Source organism: Triticum dicoccoides, chromosome 4A (genome assembly GCF_002162155.2).
Source record: "Triticum dicoccoides isolate Atlit2015 ecotype Zavitan chromosome 4A, WEW_v2.0, whole genome shotgun sequence".
Lineage (NCBI taxonomy): Eukaryota > Viridiplantae > Streptophyta > Magnoliopsida > Poales > Poaceae > Triticum > Triticum dicoccoides.
The window spans coordinates 557,221,510-557,238,009 of NC_041386.1; positions in this window are offsets into that span (position 1 = coordinate 557,221,510).

Consider the following 16,500-nt stretch of genomic DNA (forward strand, 5'->3'; position numbering starts at 1 on the left):
TTTGTAAGGGCAAGGAGATCGCCTACTTCGTGAAGATCTACCCGAGTGAGGCAAGTCCTTCATGGGCGACGGCCATGGTGGGATAGACAAGGTTGCTTCTTCGTGGACCCTTCGTGGGTAGAGCCCTCCGTGGATTCGCGCAACCGTTACCCTTTATGGGTTGAAGTCTCCATCAACGTGGATGTACGATAGCACCACCTATCGGAACCACGCCAAAAATCTTTGTGTCTCCAATTGCGTTTGCACACTCCAATCTCATCCCTTTACATTCTTGCAACTTGCATGCTTTACTTTCCACTTCTCATATACTCTTGTCATGCTTGCTTGATATGTATTTTGAATGTTTAAACTTGTGCTAAAACTCTACTTAAACCTACGGAAGTTAAAAACTCTAACTTTTCTTACTTAGAGTTTATTCACCCCCCCCTCTAGACACCTCTTCTCGATCCTTACAATTGGTATCAGAGCATTGGTCTCCATTGCTTTGGTTTAATCACCATTGGAGGAAGATGGATGAGTCTACGTTGGGGAGTCTTAAACGTAGAGTGCCTATTCTTGATGGAGAGTTCTTTCATGAGTGGAAAAATGAGATGCTTGAGATTTTCAATGAATATCATTTGAACAAGTACATTACCAGCCCTTGTGCACCCCATGTTGATCCTTTGCATCCTACCCTTAATGAGTCTATTGACATGACCTGCAACCTTAGAACTGGTAATCTTATAACTAGAGGTTTGCCTAGAAACTTGCTTAATAGCTTGCCTGCTCTTGATTGCGCCTACGTGGACAACACTCTCCTCTCTTTTTTGAAATTACTGCATTCCCCAACAGTGGCATCCGAGCCAGGTCTATGCGTAGGTGTTATATGCACGAGTAGAACACAAAGGAGCTGTGGGCGTGAGTATATACATATTGCTTGCGGTCACTAATTGATTCTAGATTCAGCGGTATTTTTGGATGAAGCGGCTCAGACCGACATTACGCGTACGCTTACGCGAGACTGGTTCTACCGACGTGCTTCGCGCACAGGTGGCTAGTGGGTGTCTATTTCTCCAACTTTAGTTGAATCGGTTTCAATGAACAGGGTTCTTTCTAAAGACCAAAAGGCAATAACTATACTACGTTGTGGTTTTGATGCATAGGTAAGAACAGTTCTTCCTAGAAGCCCGTAGCAACCACGTAAAACTTGCAACTACAAAGTAGAGGACGTCTAACTTGTTTTTGTAGGGCATATTGTGATGTGATATGGTCAAGACGTGATTATATAAATTGATGTATGAGATGGTCATGTTTTGTAACACAGTTATCGGCAACTGGCAGGAGCCATATGGTTGTCGCTTTATTGTATGAAATGCAATCGCCATGTAATTGCTTTACTTTATCACTAAGCGGTAGCGATAGTCGTAGAAGCAATAGTTGGCGAGACGACAACGATGCTACGACGAAGATCAAGGTGTCAAGCCGGTGACGATGGTGATCATGACGGTGCTTTGGAGATGGAGATCAAAGGCACAAGATGATGATGGCCATATCATATCACTTATATTTGATTGCATGTGATGTTTATCCATTATGCATCATATTTTGCTTAGTTCATCGGTAGCATTATAAGATGATCTCTCACTAAATTTCAAGGTACAAGTGTTCTCCCTGAGTATGCACCGTTGCTACAGTTCGTCGTGCCGAGACACCACATGGTGATCGGGTGTGATAAGCTCTACGTTCACATACAACGGGTGCAAGCCAGTTTTGCACACGCAGAATACTCGGGTTAAACTTGACGAGCCTAGCATACGCAGATATGGCCTCGGAACACTGAGACCGAAAGGTCGAGCGTGAATCATATAGTAGATATGATTAACATAGTGATGTTCACCATTGAAAACTACTCCATCTCACGTGATGATCGAACATCGTTTAGTCGATATGGATCGTGTGATCACTTAGATGATTAGAGGGATGTCTATCTAAGTGGGAGTTCTTAAGTAATATGATTAATTGAACTTTAATTTATCATGAGCTTAGTACCTGATAGTATTTTGCATGTCTATGTTGTTGTAGATAGATGGCCCGTGCTATTGTTCCGTTGAATTTTAATGTGTTCCTAGAGAAAGCTAAGTTGAAGATGATGGTAGCAATTACACGGACTGGGTCCGTAACTTGAGGATTATCCTGATTGCTGCACAGAAGAATTACATCATGGAAGCACCGCTTGGTGACAAGCCTGCTGCAGATGCTGCTAACAACGTTAAGAACGCCTGGCGGAGCAAAGCTGATGACTACTCGGTAGTTTAGTGTGCCATGCTTTACGGCTTAGAACCGAGACTTCAATGACGTTTTGAATGTCATGGAGCATATGAGATGTTCCAGGAGTTGAAGTTAATATTTCAAGCAAATGCCCGGATTGAGAGATATGAAGTCTCCAATAAGTTCTACAGCTGCAAAATGGAGGAGAATAGTTCTGTCAGTGAACATATACTCAGAATGTCTGGGTGCCACAACCACTTGACTCAGCTGGGAGTTAATCTTCCTGATGATAGTGTCATTGACAGAGTTCTTCAATCACCGCCACCAAGATACAGGAGCTTTGTGATGAACTATAATATGCAAGGGATGGATAAGATGATTCCCGAGCTCTTCGCAATGCTAAAGGCTGCGGAGGTAGAAATCAAGAAGGAGCATCAAGTGTTGATGGTCAACAAGACCACTAGTTTCAAGAAAAAGGGTAAAGGGAAGAAGGGGAACTTCAAGAAGAACGGCAAGCAAGTTGCTGCTCAAGTGAAGAAGCCCAAGTCTGGACCTAAGCCTGAGACTGAGTGCTTCTACTGCAAAGGGACTGGTCACTCGAAGCAGAACTGCCCCAAGTATTTGGTAGGCAAGAAGGATGGCAAAGTGAAAGGTATATTTGATATACATGTTATTGATGTGTACCTTATTAATGCTCATAGTAGCGCCTGGGTATTTGATATTGGTTTTGTTGCTAATATTTGCAACTCGAAACAGGGGCTACGAATTAAGCGAAGATTGGCTAAGGACAAGGTGATGATGTTGGGGAACGTTGCAGAAAATTAAAATTTTTCCTACGGTTTCACCAAGATCCATCTATGAGTTCATCTAAGCAACGAGTCTAGGGAGAGAGTTTGCATCTACATACCACTTGTAGATCGCGTGCGGAAGCTTGCAAGGTGATGATGTAGTCGTACTCGACGTGATCCAAATCACCGATGACCAGCGCCGAACGGACGGCACCTCCGCGTTCAACACACGTACGGGACGGGAGACGTCTCCTCCTTCTTGATCCAGCAAGGGGGAAGGAGAGGTTGATGAAGATCCAGCAGCACGATGGCGTGGTGGTGGATGCAGGGCGTCACAGCAGCAGGGCTTCGCCGAGACTACGAGGGAGAGACGTAACGGGGGGAGGAGGAGGCGCCAAGGGCTGGTGTATGAAGTCCCTCCTCTCCCCCACTATATATAGGGGTGCCAAGGGGGGGGCGCCGGCCCTAGTAGATGAGATCTACTAGGGGGGGCGGCGGCCTAGGGGAGGTTTCCCTCCCCCCCAAGGCACCTAGGGGTGCCTTCCACCACTAGGACTCCTCCTAGGGAGAAACCCTAGGCGCATGGGCCTATAGGGGCTGGTGCCCTTGGCCCATGATGGCCAAGGCGCACCCCCTACAGCCCATGTGGCCCCCCGGGACAGGTGGCCCCACCCGGTGGACCCCCGGGACCCTTCCGGTGGTCCCGGTACAATACCGATAACCCCGAAACTTGTCCCGATGCCCGAAATAGCACTTCCTATATATAATTCTTTACCTCCGGACCATTCCGGAACTCCTCGTGACGTCCGGGATCTCATCCGGGACTCCGAACAACATTCGGATTTCTGCATATACATATCTTCATAACCCTAGCGTCACCGAACCTTAAGTGTGTAGACCCTACGGGTTCGGGAGACAAGCAGACATGACCGAGACGCTCTCAGTCAATAACCATCAGCGGGATCTGGATACCCATGATGGCTCCCACATGCTCCTCGATGTTGTCATCGGATGAACCACGATGTCGAGGATTCGATCAAACCCTGTATGCAATTCCCTTTGTCAATCGGTACGTTACTTGCCCGAGACTCGATCGTCGGTATCCCAATACCTTGTTCAGTCTCGTTACCGGCAAGTCACTTTACTCGTACCGTAATGCATGATCCCGTGTCCAACACCTTGGTCACATTGAGCTCAATATGATGATGCATTACCGAGTGGGCCCAGAGATACCTCTCCGTCATACGGAGTGACAAATCCCAGTCTCGATCCGTGTCAACCCAACAGCTACTTTCGGAGATACCTGTAATGCACCTTTATAGTCACCCAGTTACGTTGTGACGTTTGATACACCCAAGGCACTCATACGGTATCCGGGAGTTACACGATCTCATGGTCGAAGGAAGAGATACTTGACACTTGCAAAGCTCTAGCAAAACGAACTACACGATCTTTTATGCTATGCTTAGGATTGGGTCTTGTCCATCACATCATTCTCCTAATGATGTGATCCCGTTATCAACGACATCCAATGTCCATAGTCAGGAAACCATGACTATCTGTTGATCACAACGAGCTGGTCAACTAGAGGCTTACCAGGGACATAGTGTGGTCTAAGTATTCACACGTGTATTACGATTTCCGGATAATACAGTTATAGCATGAATAAAAGACAATTATCATGAACAATGAAATATAATAATACTTTTATTATTGCCTCTAGGGCATATTTCCAACAGTCTCCCACTTGCACTAGAGTCACCAATCTAGTTACATTGTGATGAATCGAACACCCATAGAGTTCTGGTGTTGATCATGTTTTGCACGCGAGAGAGGTTTAATCAGCGGATTTGCGACATTCAGATCCGTGTGCACTTTGCAAATCTCTATGTCTCCATCTTGAACATTTTCACGGATGGAGTTGAAACGACGCTTGATGTGCCTGGTCTTCTTGTGAAACCTGGGCTCCTTTGCGAGGGCAATAGCTCCAGTGTTGTCACAGAAGAGTTTGATCGGCCCCGACGCATTGGGTATGACTCCTAGGTCGGTGATGAACTCCTTCACCCAAATCGCTACATGTGCTGCCTCCGAGGCTGCCATGTACTCCGCTTCACACGTAGATCCCGCCACGACGCTCTGCTTGCAGCTGCACCAGCTTACTGCTCCACCATTCAACATATACACGTATCCGGTTTGTGACTTAGAGTCATCCAGATCTGAGTCGAAGCTAGCATCGACGTAACCCTTTACGACGAGCTCTTCGTCTCCTCCATAAACGAGAAACATGTCCTTTGTCCTTTTCAGGTACTTCAGGATATTCTTGACCGCTGTCCAGTGTTCCTTGCCGGGATTACTTTGGTATCTTGCTACCAAACTTACGGCAAGGTTTACATCGGGTCTGGTACACAGCATGGCATACATAATAGATCCTATGGCTGAAGCATAGGGGATGACACTCATCTCTTCTTTATCTTTTGCCGTGGTCGGTGACTGAGCTGAGCTCAGTCTCATACCTTGTAACATAGGCAAGAACCCCTTCTTGGACTGATCCATTCTGAATCTCTTCAAAATCTTATCAAGGTATGTGCTTTGTGAAAGACCTATGAGGCGTCTCGATCTATCTCTATAGATCTTGATGCCTAATATATAAGCAGCTTCTCCAAGGTCCTTCATTGAAAAACACTTATTCAAGTAGGCCTTAATGCTGTCCAGAAATTCTGTATTATTTCCCATCAGGAGTATGTCATCTACATATAATATGAGAAATGCTACAGAGCTCCCACTCACTTTCTTGTAAACGCAGGCTTCTCCATAAGTCTGCATAAACCCAAACGCTTTGATCATCTCATCAAAGCGAATGTTCCAACTCCGAGATGCTTGCACCAGTCCATAAATGGATCGCTGGAGCTTGCATACTTTGTTAGCGTTCTGAGGATCGACAAAACCTTCCGGCTGCATCATATACAGTTCTTCCTTAAGATGCCCGTTAAGGAATGCTGTTTTGACGTCCATCTGCCATATCTCATAATCATAGTATGCGGCAATTGCTAACATGATTCGGACGGACTTTAGCTTCGCTACGGGAGAGAATGTCTCGTCGTAGTCAATCCCTTGAACCTGTCGATAACCCTTAGCGACAAGTCGAGATTTATAGATGGTAACATTACCATCCGCGTCCGTCTTCTTCTTAAAGATCCATTTGTTTTCTATCGCTCGCCGATCATCGGGCAAGTCTGTCAAAGTCCATACTTTGTTTTCATACATGGATTCTATCTCGGATTTCATGGCTTCAAGCCATTTGTTGGAATCCGGGCCCGCCATTGCTTCTTCATAGTTCGAAGGTTCATTGTTGTCTAACAACATGATTTCCAGGACAGGGTTGCCGTACCACTCTGGTGCGGAACGTGTCCTTGTGGACCTACGAAGTTCAGCAGTAACTTGATCCGAAGTACCTTGATCATTATCATGGTTTTCCTCTTCAGTTGGTGTGGGCATCACAGGAACGGTTTCTTGTGCTGCGTCACTATCCCGCTCAAGAGGTAGTACTTCATCGAGTTCTACTTTCCTCCCACTCACTTCTTTCCAGAGAAACTCTTTTTCCAGAAAGCATCCGTTCTTGGCAACAAAGATCTTGCCTTCGGATCTTAAGTAGAAGGTATACCCTACAGTTTCCTTAGGGTATCCTATGAATACGCATTTTTCCGACTTGGGTTCGAGCTTTTCAGGTTGAAGTTTCTTGACATAAGCTTCGCATCCCCAAACTTTTAGAAACGACAGCTTAGGTTTCTTTCCAAACCATAATTCATACGGTGTCGTCTCAACGGATTTAGACGGTGCCCTATTTAAAGTGAATGTAGCTGTCTCTAGAGCGTATCCCCAAAATGATAGCGGTAAATCGGTAAGAGACATCATAGACTGCACCATATCCAATAGAGTGCGATTACGACGTTCGGACACACCGTTTCGCTGAGGTGTTCCAGGCGGCGTGAGCTGTGAAACGATTCCACATTTCTTTAAGTGTGTACCAAATTCGTGACTTAAGTATTCTCCTCCACGATCTGATCGTAAGAATTTTATCTTTCGGTCACGTTGATTCTCCACCTCATTCTGAAATTCCTTGAACTTTTCAAAGGTCTCAGACTTGTGTTTCATTAAGTAGACATACCCATATCTACTCAAGTCATCTGTGAGGGTAAGAACATAACGATATCCTCCGCGAGCCTCAACGCTCATTGGACCGCACACATCGGTATGTATGATTTCCAACAAGTTGGTTGCTCGCTCCATTGTTCCGGAGAACGGAGTCTTGGTCATTTTGCCTAAGAGGCATGGTTTGCACGTGTCAAACGATTCATAATCAAGAGACTCTAAAAGTCCATCGGCATGGAGCTTCTTCATGCGCTTGACACCAATGTGACCAAGGCGGCAGTGCCACAAGTATGTGGGACTATCGTTATCAACTTTAAATCTTTTGGCATCTACACTATGAACATGTGTAATATTACGCTCGAGATTCATTAAGAATAAACCATTGACCATCGGAGCATGACCATAAAACATATCTCTCATATAAATCGAACAACCATTATTCTCAGACTTAAATGAGTAGCCATCTCGTATTAAACGAGATCCAGATACAATGTTCATGCTCAAACTTGGCACTAAATAACAATTATTAAGGTTCAAAACTAATCCCGTAGGTAAATGTAGAGGCAGCGTGCCGACGGCGATCACATCGACTCTGGAACCATTCCCGACGCGCATCGTCACCTCGTCCTTCGCCAGTCTCCGTTTATTCCGCAGCTCCTGCTGTGAGTTACAAATATGAGCAACGGCACCGGTATCAATTACCCAGGAGTTACTACGAGTACTGGTAAGGTACACATCAATCACATGTATATCAAATATACCTTTGGTGTTGCCGGCCTTCTTATCCGCTAAGTATTTGGGGCAGTTCCGCTTCCAGTGACCCTTCCCCTTGCAATAAAAGCACTCAGTCTCAGGCTTGGGTCCATTCTTTGACTTCTTCCCGGTAACTGGCTTACCAGGCGCGGCAACATCTTTGCCGTCTTTCTTGAAGTTCTTCTTACCCTTGCCCTTCTTGAACTTAGTGGTCTTATTGACCATCAACACTTGATGTTCTTTCTTGATTTCAGCCTCTGCTGACTTCAGCATCGAGAACACTTCAGGAATGGTCTTTTCCATTCCCTGCATGTTGTAGTTCATCACAAAGCTCTTGTAGCTTGGTGGGAGCGACTGGAGGATTCTGTCAATGACCGCCTCATCTGGGAGGTTAATGTTCAGCTGGGTCATACGGTTGTGCAACCCAGACATCTTGAGGATGTGCTCACTGACAGAACTGTTTTCCTCCATCTTACAACTGTAGAACTTGTCGGAGACATCATATCTCTCGACCCGGGCATGAGCTTGGAAAACTAGTTTCAGCTCTTCGAACATCTCATATGCTCCGTGATGCTCAAAACGCTTTTGGAGCCCCGGTTCTAAGCTGTAAAGCATGCCGCACTGAACGAGGGAGTAATCATCAGGGACGGGAGCGTCACCTAGCGGTCCTTCTAGGACATATTGTTTCCTGGCAGCTATGAGGATGATCCTCAGGTTCCGGACCCAGTCCGTATAGTTGCTGCCATCATCTTTCAGCTTGGTTTTCTCTAGGAACGCGTTGAAGTTCATGTTGACATTAGCGTTGGCCATTGATCTACAAGACATATTTGCAAAGGTTTTAGACTAAGTTCATGATAATAAAGTTCTAATCAAATTATGAACTCCCACTTAGATTAGACATCCCTTTAGTCATCTAAGTGTTACACGATCCGAGTCGACTAGCCCGTGTCCGATCATCACGTGAGACGGACTAGTCATCGTCGGTGAACATTTTCATGTTGATCGTATCTTCCATACGACTCGTGTTCGACCTTTCGGTCTCCGTGTTCCGAGGCCATGTCTGCACATGCTAGGCTTGTCAAGTTAACCCTAAGTGTTTTCGCTGTGTAAAACTGTCTTACACCCGTTGTATGTGAACGTAAGAATCCATCACACCCGATCATCACGTGGTGCTTAGAAACGACGAATTGTAGCAACGGTGCACAGTTAGGGGGGAACACTTCTTGAAATTTTATAAGGGATCATCTTATTTACTATCGTCGTCCTAAGTAAACAAGATGCATAATACATAATAAACATCACATGCAATTATATAGTTGTGACATGATATGGCCAATATCATATAGCTCCATTGATCTTCATCTTCGGGGCTCCATGATCATCTTGTCACCGGCTTGACACCATGATCTCCATCATCATGATCTCCATCATCGTGTCTTCATGAAGTTGTCACGCCAACGACTACTTCTACTTCTATGACTAACGTTTAGCAATAAAGTAAAGTAGTTTACATGACGTTATTCAATGACACGCAGGTCATACAAAAAATAATGACAACTCCTATGGCTCCTGCCGGTTGTCATACTCATCGACATGCAAGTCGTGAATCCTATTACAAAGAACATGATCTCATACATCACAATTCATCATTCATCACAACTTCTGGCCATATCACATCACATGATCAATCGCTGCAAAAACAAGTTAGACGTCCTCTAATTGTTTTTGCATCTTTTACGTGGCTGCAATTGGGTTCTAGCAAGAACGTTTTCTTACCTACGAATCACCACAACGTGATTTTGTCAACTTCTATTTACCCTTCATAAGGGCCCTGTTCATCGATTCCGCTCCAACTAAGGTGGGAGAGACAGACACCCGCCAGCCACCTTATGCAACTTGTGCATGTCAGTCGGTGGAACCGGTCTCACGTAAGTGTACGTGTAAGGTTGGTCCGGGCCGCTTCATCCCACAATACCGTTGAGCAAGAAAAGACTAGTAGAGGCAAGTAAGATGACAAAATCCACGCCCACAACAAAGTTGTGTTCTACTCGTGCAAAGAGAACTACGCATAAACCTGGCTCTGATACCACTGTTGGGGAACGTTGCAGAAAATTAAAATTTTTCCTACGGTTTCACCAAGATCCATCTATGAGTTCATCTAAGCAACGAGTCTAGGGAGAGAGTTTGCATCTACATACCACTTGTAGATCGCGTGCGGAAGCTTGCAAGGTGATGATGTAGTCGTACTCGACGTGATCCAAATCACCGATGACCAGCGCCGAACGGACGGCACCTCCGCGTTCAACACACGTACGGGACGGGAGACGTCTCCTCCTTCTTGATCCAGCAAGGGGGAAGGAGAGGTTGATGAAGATCCAGCAGCACGACGGTGTGGTGGCGGATGCAGGGCGTCACAGCAGCAGGGCTTCACCGAGACTACGAGGGAGAGACGTAACGGGGGGAGGAGGAGGCGCCAGGGGCTGGTGTATGAAGTCCCTCCTCTCCCCCACTATATATAGGGGTGCCAAGGGGGGGGCGCCGGCCCTAGTAGATGAGATCTACTAGGGGGGGGGGGCGGCCTAGGGGAGGTTTCCCTCCCCCCCAAGGCACCTAGGGGTGCCTTCCACCACTAGGACTCCTCCTAGGGAGAAACCCTAGGCGCATGGGCCTATAGGGGCTGGTGCCCTTGGCCCATGATGGCCAAGGCGCACACCCTACAGCCCATGTGGCCCCCCGGGACAGGTGGCCCCACCCGGTGGACCCCCGGGACCCTTCCGGTGGTCCCGGTACAATACCGATAACCCCGAAACTTGTCCCGATGCCCGAAATAGCACTTCCTATATATAATTCTTTACCTCCGGACCATTCCGGAACTCCTCGTGACGTCCGGGATCTCATCCGGGACTCCGAACAACATACGGATTTCTGCATATACATATCTTCATAACCCTAGCGTCACCGAACCTTAAGTGTGTAGACCCTACGGGTTCGGGAGACAAGCAGACATGACCGAGACGCTCTCAGTCAATAACCATCAGCGGGATCTGGATACCCATGATGGCTCCCACATGCTCCTCGATGTTGTCATCGGATGAACCACGATGTCGAGGATTCGATCAAACCCTGTATGCAATTCCCTTTGTCAATCGGTACGTTACTTGCTCGAGACTCGATCGTCGGTATCCCAATACCTTGTTCAGTCTCGTTACCGGCAAGTCACTTTACTCGTACCGTAATGCATGATCCCGTGTCCAACACCTTGGTCACATTGAGCTCAATATGATGATGCATTACCGAGTGGGCCCAGAGATACCTCTCCGTCATACGGAGTGACAAATCCCAGTCTCGATCCGTGTCAACCCAACAGCTACTTTCGGAGATACCTGTAATGCACCTTTATAGTCACCCAGTTACGTTGTGACGTTTGATACACCCAAGGCACTCTTACGGTATCCGGGAGTTACACGATCTCATGGTCGAAGGAAGAGATACTTGACACTTGCAAAGCTCTAGCAAAACGAACTACACGATCTTTTATGCTATGCTTAGGATTGGGTCTTGTCCATCACATCATTCTCCTAATGATGTGATCCCGTTATCAACGACATCCAATGTCCATAGTCAGGAAACCATGACTATCTGTTGATCACCACGAGCTGGTCAACTAGAGGCTTACCAGGGACATAGTGTGGTCTAAGTATTCACACGTGTATTACGATTTCCGGATAATACAGTTATAGCATGAATAAAAGACAATTATCATGAACAATGAAATATAATAATACTTTTATTATTGCCTCTAGGGCATATTTCCAACAGATGATGCACGTGGTAAATGGTTCCAAAGTCGATGTGATCGTCGTCGGCACGCTACCTCTACATCTACCTTCGGGATTAGTATTAGACCTAAATAATTGTTATTTGGTGCCAGCGTTAAGCATGAACATTATATCTGGATCTTTTTTGATGCGAGACGGTTATTCATTTAAATCAGAGAATAATGGTTGTTCTATTTATATGAGTAATATCTTTTATGGTCATGCACCCTTGATGAGTGGTCTATTTTTACTAAATCTCGATAGTAGTGATACACATATTCATAGTATTAAAGCCAAAAGATATAAGTTTAATAATGATAGTGCAACTTATTTGTGGCACTGCCGTTTAGGTCATATTGATGTAAAGCGCATGAAGAAACTCCATGCTGATGGACTTTTGGAATCACTTGATTATGAATCACTTGATGCTTGCGAACCATGCCTCATGGCCAACATGACTAAAAGGCAGTTCTCCGGAACTATGGAACGAGCAACAGACTTATTGGAAATAATGCATACTGATGTATGCGGTCCGATGAGTGTTGATGCTCGTGGCTATTTTCTGACCTTCACTGATGATTTGAGCAGATATGGGTATATCTACTTGATGAAACATAAGTCTAAAACATTTGAAAAATTCAAAAAAATTCAGAGTGAAGTGGAAAATCATCGTAACAAGAAAATTAAATTTCTACGATCTGATCGTGGAGGTGAATATTTGAATTATGAGTTTGGTCTTCATTTGAAACAATGCAGAATAGTTTCGCAACTCACGCCACTTGGAACACCACAACGTAATGGTGTGTCCGAACGTCGTAACCGCACTTTATTAGATATAGTGCGATCTATGATGTCTCTTACTGATTTACCATTATTGTTTTGGGGTTATGCTTTAGAGATGGACGCATTCACATTAAATAGGGCACCATCAAAATCCGTTGAGACGACACCTTATGAACTGTGGTTTGGCAAGAAACCCAAGTTGTCATTTCTTAAAGTTTGGGGTTGCGATGCTTATGTGAAAAGGCTTCAACCTGATAACCTCAAACTCAAATCAGAGAAATGTGTCTTCGTAGGATACCCAAAGGAGACTGTTGGGTACACCTTCTATCACAGATCCGAAGGCAAGATATTCGTTGCTAAGAATGGATCCTTTCTAGAGAAGGAGTTTCTCTCGAAAGAAGTGAGTGGGAGGAAAGTAGAACTTGATGAGGTAACTGTACATGCTCCCTTATTGGAAAGTAGTTCATCACAGAAATCAGTTCCAGTGATTCCTACATGAGTAAGTGAGGAAGCTAATGATGATCATGAAACTTTTGATCAAGTTACTACCGAACCTTGTAGGTCAACCAGAGTAAGATCCGCACCAGAGTGGTACGGCAATCCTGTTCTGGAGGTCTTGTTACTTGACCATGATGAACCTACGAACTATGAGGAAGCGATGATGAGCCCAGATTCCACAAAATGGCTTGAGGCCATGAAATCTGAGATGGGATCCATGTATGAGAACAAAGTGTGGACTTTGGTTGACTTGCCCGTTGATCGGCAAGCCATAGAGAATAAATGGATCTTCAAGAAGAAGACTGACGCTGACGGTAATGTTACTGTCTACAAAGCTCGACTTGTTGCAAAAGGTTTTCGACAAGTTCAAGGAGTTGACTTCGATGAGACCTTCTCACCCGTAGCGATGCTTAAGTCCGTCTGAACCATGTTAGCAATTGCCGCATTTTATGATTATGAAATTTGGCAAATGGATGTCAAAACTGCATTCCTTAATGGATATCTTAAAGAAGAGTTGTATATGATGCAACCAGAAGATTTTGTCGATCCAAAAGGTGCTAACAAAGTGTGCGAGCTCCAGCGATCCATTTATGGACTAGTGCAAGCCTCTCGGAGTTGGAATATACACTTTGATAGTATGATCAAAGCATATGGTTTTATACAGACTTTTGGAGAAGCCTGTATTTACAAGAAAGCGAGTGGGAGCTCTGTAGCATTTCTGATATTATATGTAGATGACATATTGTTGATCGGGAATGATATTGAATTTCTGAATAGCATAAAGGGATACTTGAATAAGAATTTTTCAATGAAAGACCTCGGTGAAGCTGCTTATATATTAGGCATCAAAATCTATAGAGATAGATCAAGACGCTTAATTGGACTTTCACAAAGCACATACCTTGATAAAGTTTTGAAGAAGTTCAAAATGGATCAAGCAAAGAAAGGGTTCTTGCCTGTGTTACAAGGTGTGAAGTTGAGTCAGATCACCCGACCACTACAGAAGATAGAGAGAAAATGAAAGTCATTCCCTATGATTCAGCCATAGGTTCTATCATGTATGCAATGCTGTGTACCAAACCTGATGTGTACCTTGCTATTAGTTTAGCAGGGAGGTACCAAAGTAATCCAGGAGTGGATCATTGGACAGTGGTCAAGAACATCCTGAAATACCTAAAACGGACTAAGGATATGTTTCTCGTTTATGGAGATGACAAAGAGCTCGTCGTAAACGGTTACGTCGATGCAAGCTTTGACACTGATCCGGATGACTCTAAGTTACAAACCGGATACGTATTTTTATTGAATGGTGGAGCTGTCAGTTGGTGCAGTTCCAAGCAGAGCGTCGTGGCGGGATCTACGTGTGAAGCGGAGTACATAGTTGCTCCGGAAGCAGCAAATGAAGGAGTCTGGATGAAGAAGTTCATATCCGACCTAGGTGTCATACCTAGTGCATCGGGTCCAATGAAAATCTTTTGTGACAACACTAGTGCAATTGCCTTGGCAAAGGAATCCATATTTCACAAGAGAACCAAGCACATCAAAAGACGCTTCAATTCCATCCGCGATCAAGTCAAGAAGGGAGACATAGAGATTTGCAAGATACATACGGATCTGAATGTTGCACACCCAATTGACTAAGCCTCTCTCACGAGCAAAACATGATCAGCACCAAGACTCCATGGGTGTTAGAATCATTACTATGTAATCTAGATTATTGACTCTAGTGCGAGTGGGAGACTGAAGGAAATATGCCCGAGAGGCAATAATAAAGTTGTTATTTATATTTCCTTATATCATGATAAATGTTTATTATTCATGCTAGAATTGTATTAACCGGAAACTTAGTACATGTGTGAATACATAGACAAACAGAGTGTCACTAGTATGCCTCTACTTAACTAGCTCGTTAATCAAAGATGGTTAAGTTTCCTAGCCATGGACAAGAGTTGTCATTTGATGAACGGGATCACATCATTAGAGAATGATGTGATTGACTTGACCCATTCGTTAGCTTAGCACTATGATCGTTTAGTTTATTGCTATTGCTTTATCCATAACTTATATTCCTATGACTATGAGATTATGCAACTCCCGAATATCGGAGGAACACTTAGTGTGCTATCAAATGTCACAACGTAACTGGGTGACTATAAAGATGCTCTACAGGTGTCTCCGGTGGTGTTTGTTGAGTTGGCATAGATCGAGATTAGGATTTGTCACTCCGTGTATCAGAGAGGTATCTCTGGGCCCTCTCGGTAATGCACATCACTATAAGCCTTGCAGGCAATGTGACTAATGAGTTAGTTACGGGATGTTGCATTATAGAACGAGTAAAGAGACTTGCCAGTAACGAGATTGAACTAGGTATTGAGATACCGACGATCGAATCTCGGGCAAGTAACATACCGATGACAAAGGGAACAACGTATATTGGTATGCAGTTTGACCGATAGAGATCTTCATAGAATATGTAGGAACCAATATGAGCATCCAGGTTCCGCTACTGGTTATTGACCGGAGATGAGTCTCGGTCATGTCTACATAGTTCTCGAACCCGTAGGGTCCGCACGCTTAACGTTCGGTGACGATCGGTATTATGAGTTTATGTGTTTTGATGTACCAAAGGTAGTTCGGAGTCCCGGATATGATCGCAGACATGACGAGGAGTCTCAAAATGGTCGAGACATAAATATCGATATATTAGAAGGCTATGTTTGGACATCGGAATGGTTCCGGATGAGTTCGGCCATTTACCGGAGTACCGGGGAGTTACCGAAACCCCCGAGTAAGTGTATGGGCCTTATTGGGGCTTAGTGAGAGAGAGAGGAGGAGGCGGCCAAGGTGGAGGGCGCCCCCCCCCCCCCAAGCCCAATCCGAATTGGGTGGGGCGGCCCCCCCTTTTCCTTCCCTCTCTCTCCCCCTTCCTTCCTCTCCTACTTCAACTAGGGAAGGGGGAATCCTACTCCCACCGGAAGTAGGACTCCCCCCTTGGGCGCGCCATGAGAGGGCCGGCCCTCCCCCTCCTCCACTCCTTTATATAGGGGGGAGGGGCACCCCATAGACACATAAGTTGATTGTTTAGCCGTGTGCAGTGCCCCCCTCCACAGATTTCCACCTCGGTCATATCATTGTAGAGCTTAGGCGAAGCCCTGCGTCGGTAACTTCATCATCACCGTCGTGCTGACGAAACTCTCCCTCGACCTCGGTTGGATCTAGAGTTCGTGGGACGTCACTGAGCTGAACGTGTGCAGATCGCGGAGGTGTCGTACCTTCGGTGCTAGGATCGGTCGGATCGTGAAGACGTACAACTACATCAACTGCGTTGTCATAATGTTTCCGCTTTCGGTCTACGAGGATACGTGGACAACACTCTCCCCTCTCGTTGATATGCATCACCTAGATGGATCTTGCGTGTGCATATGTTTTTTTTAATTATTGCGTTCCCCAACAAGCGCTGCCTG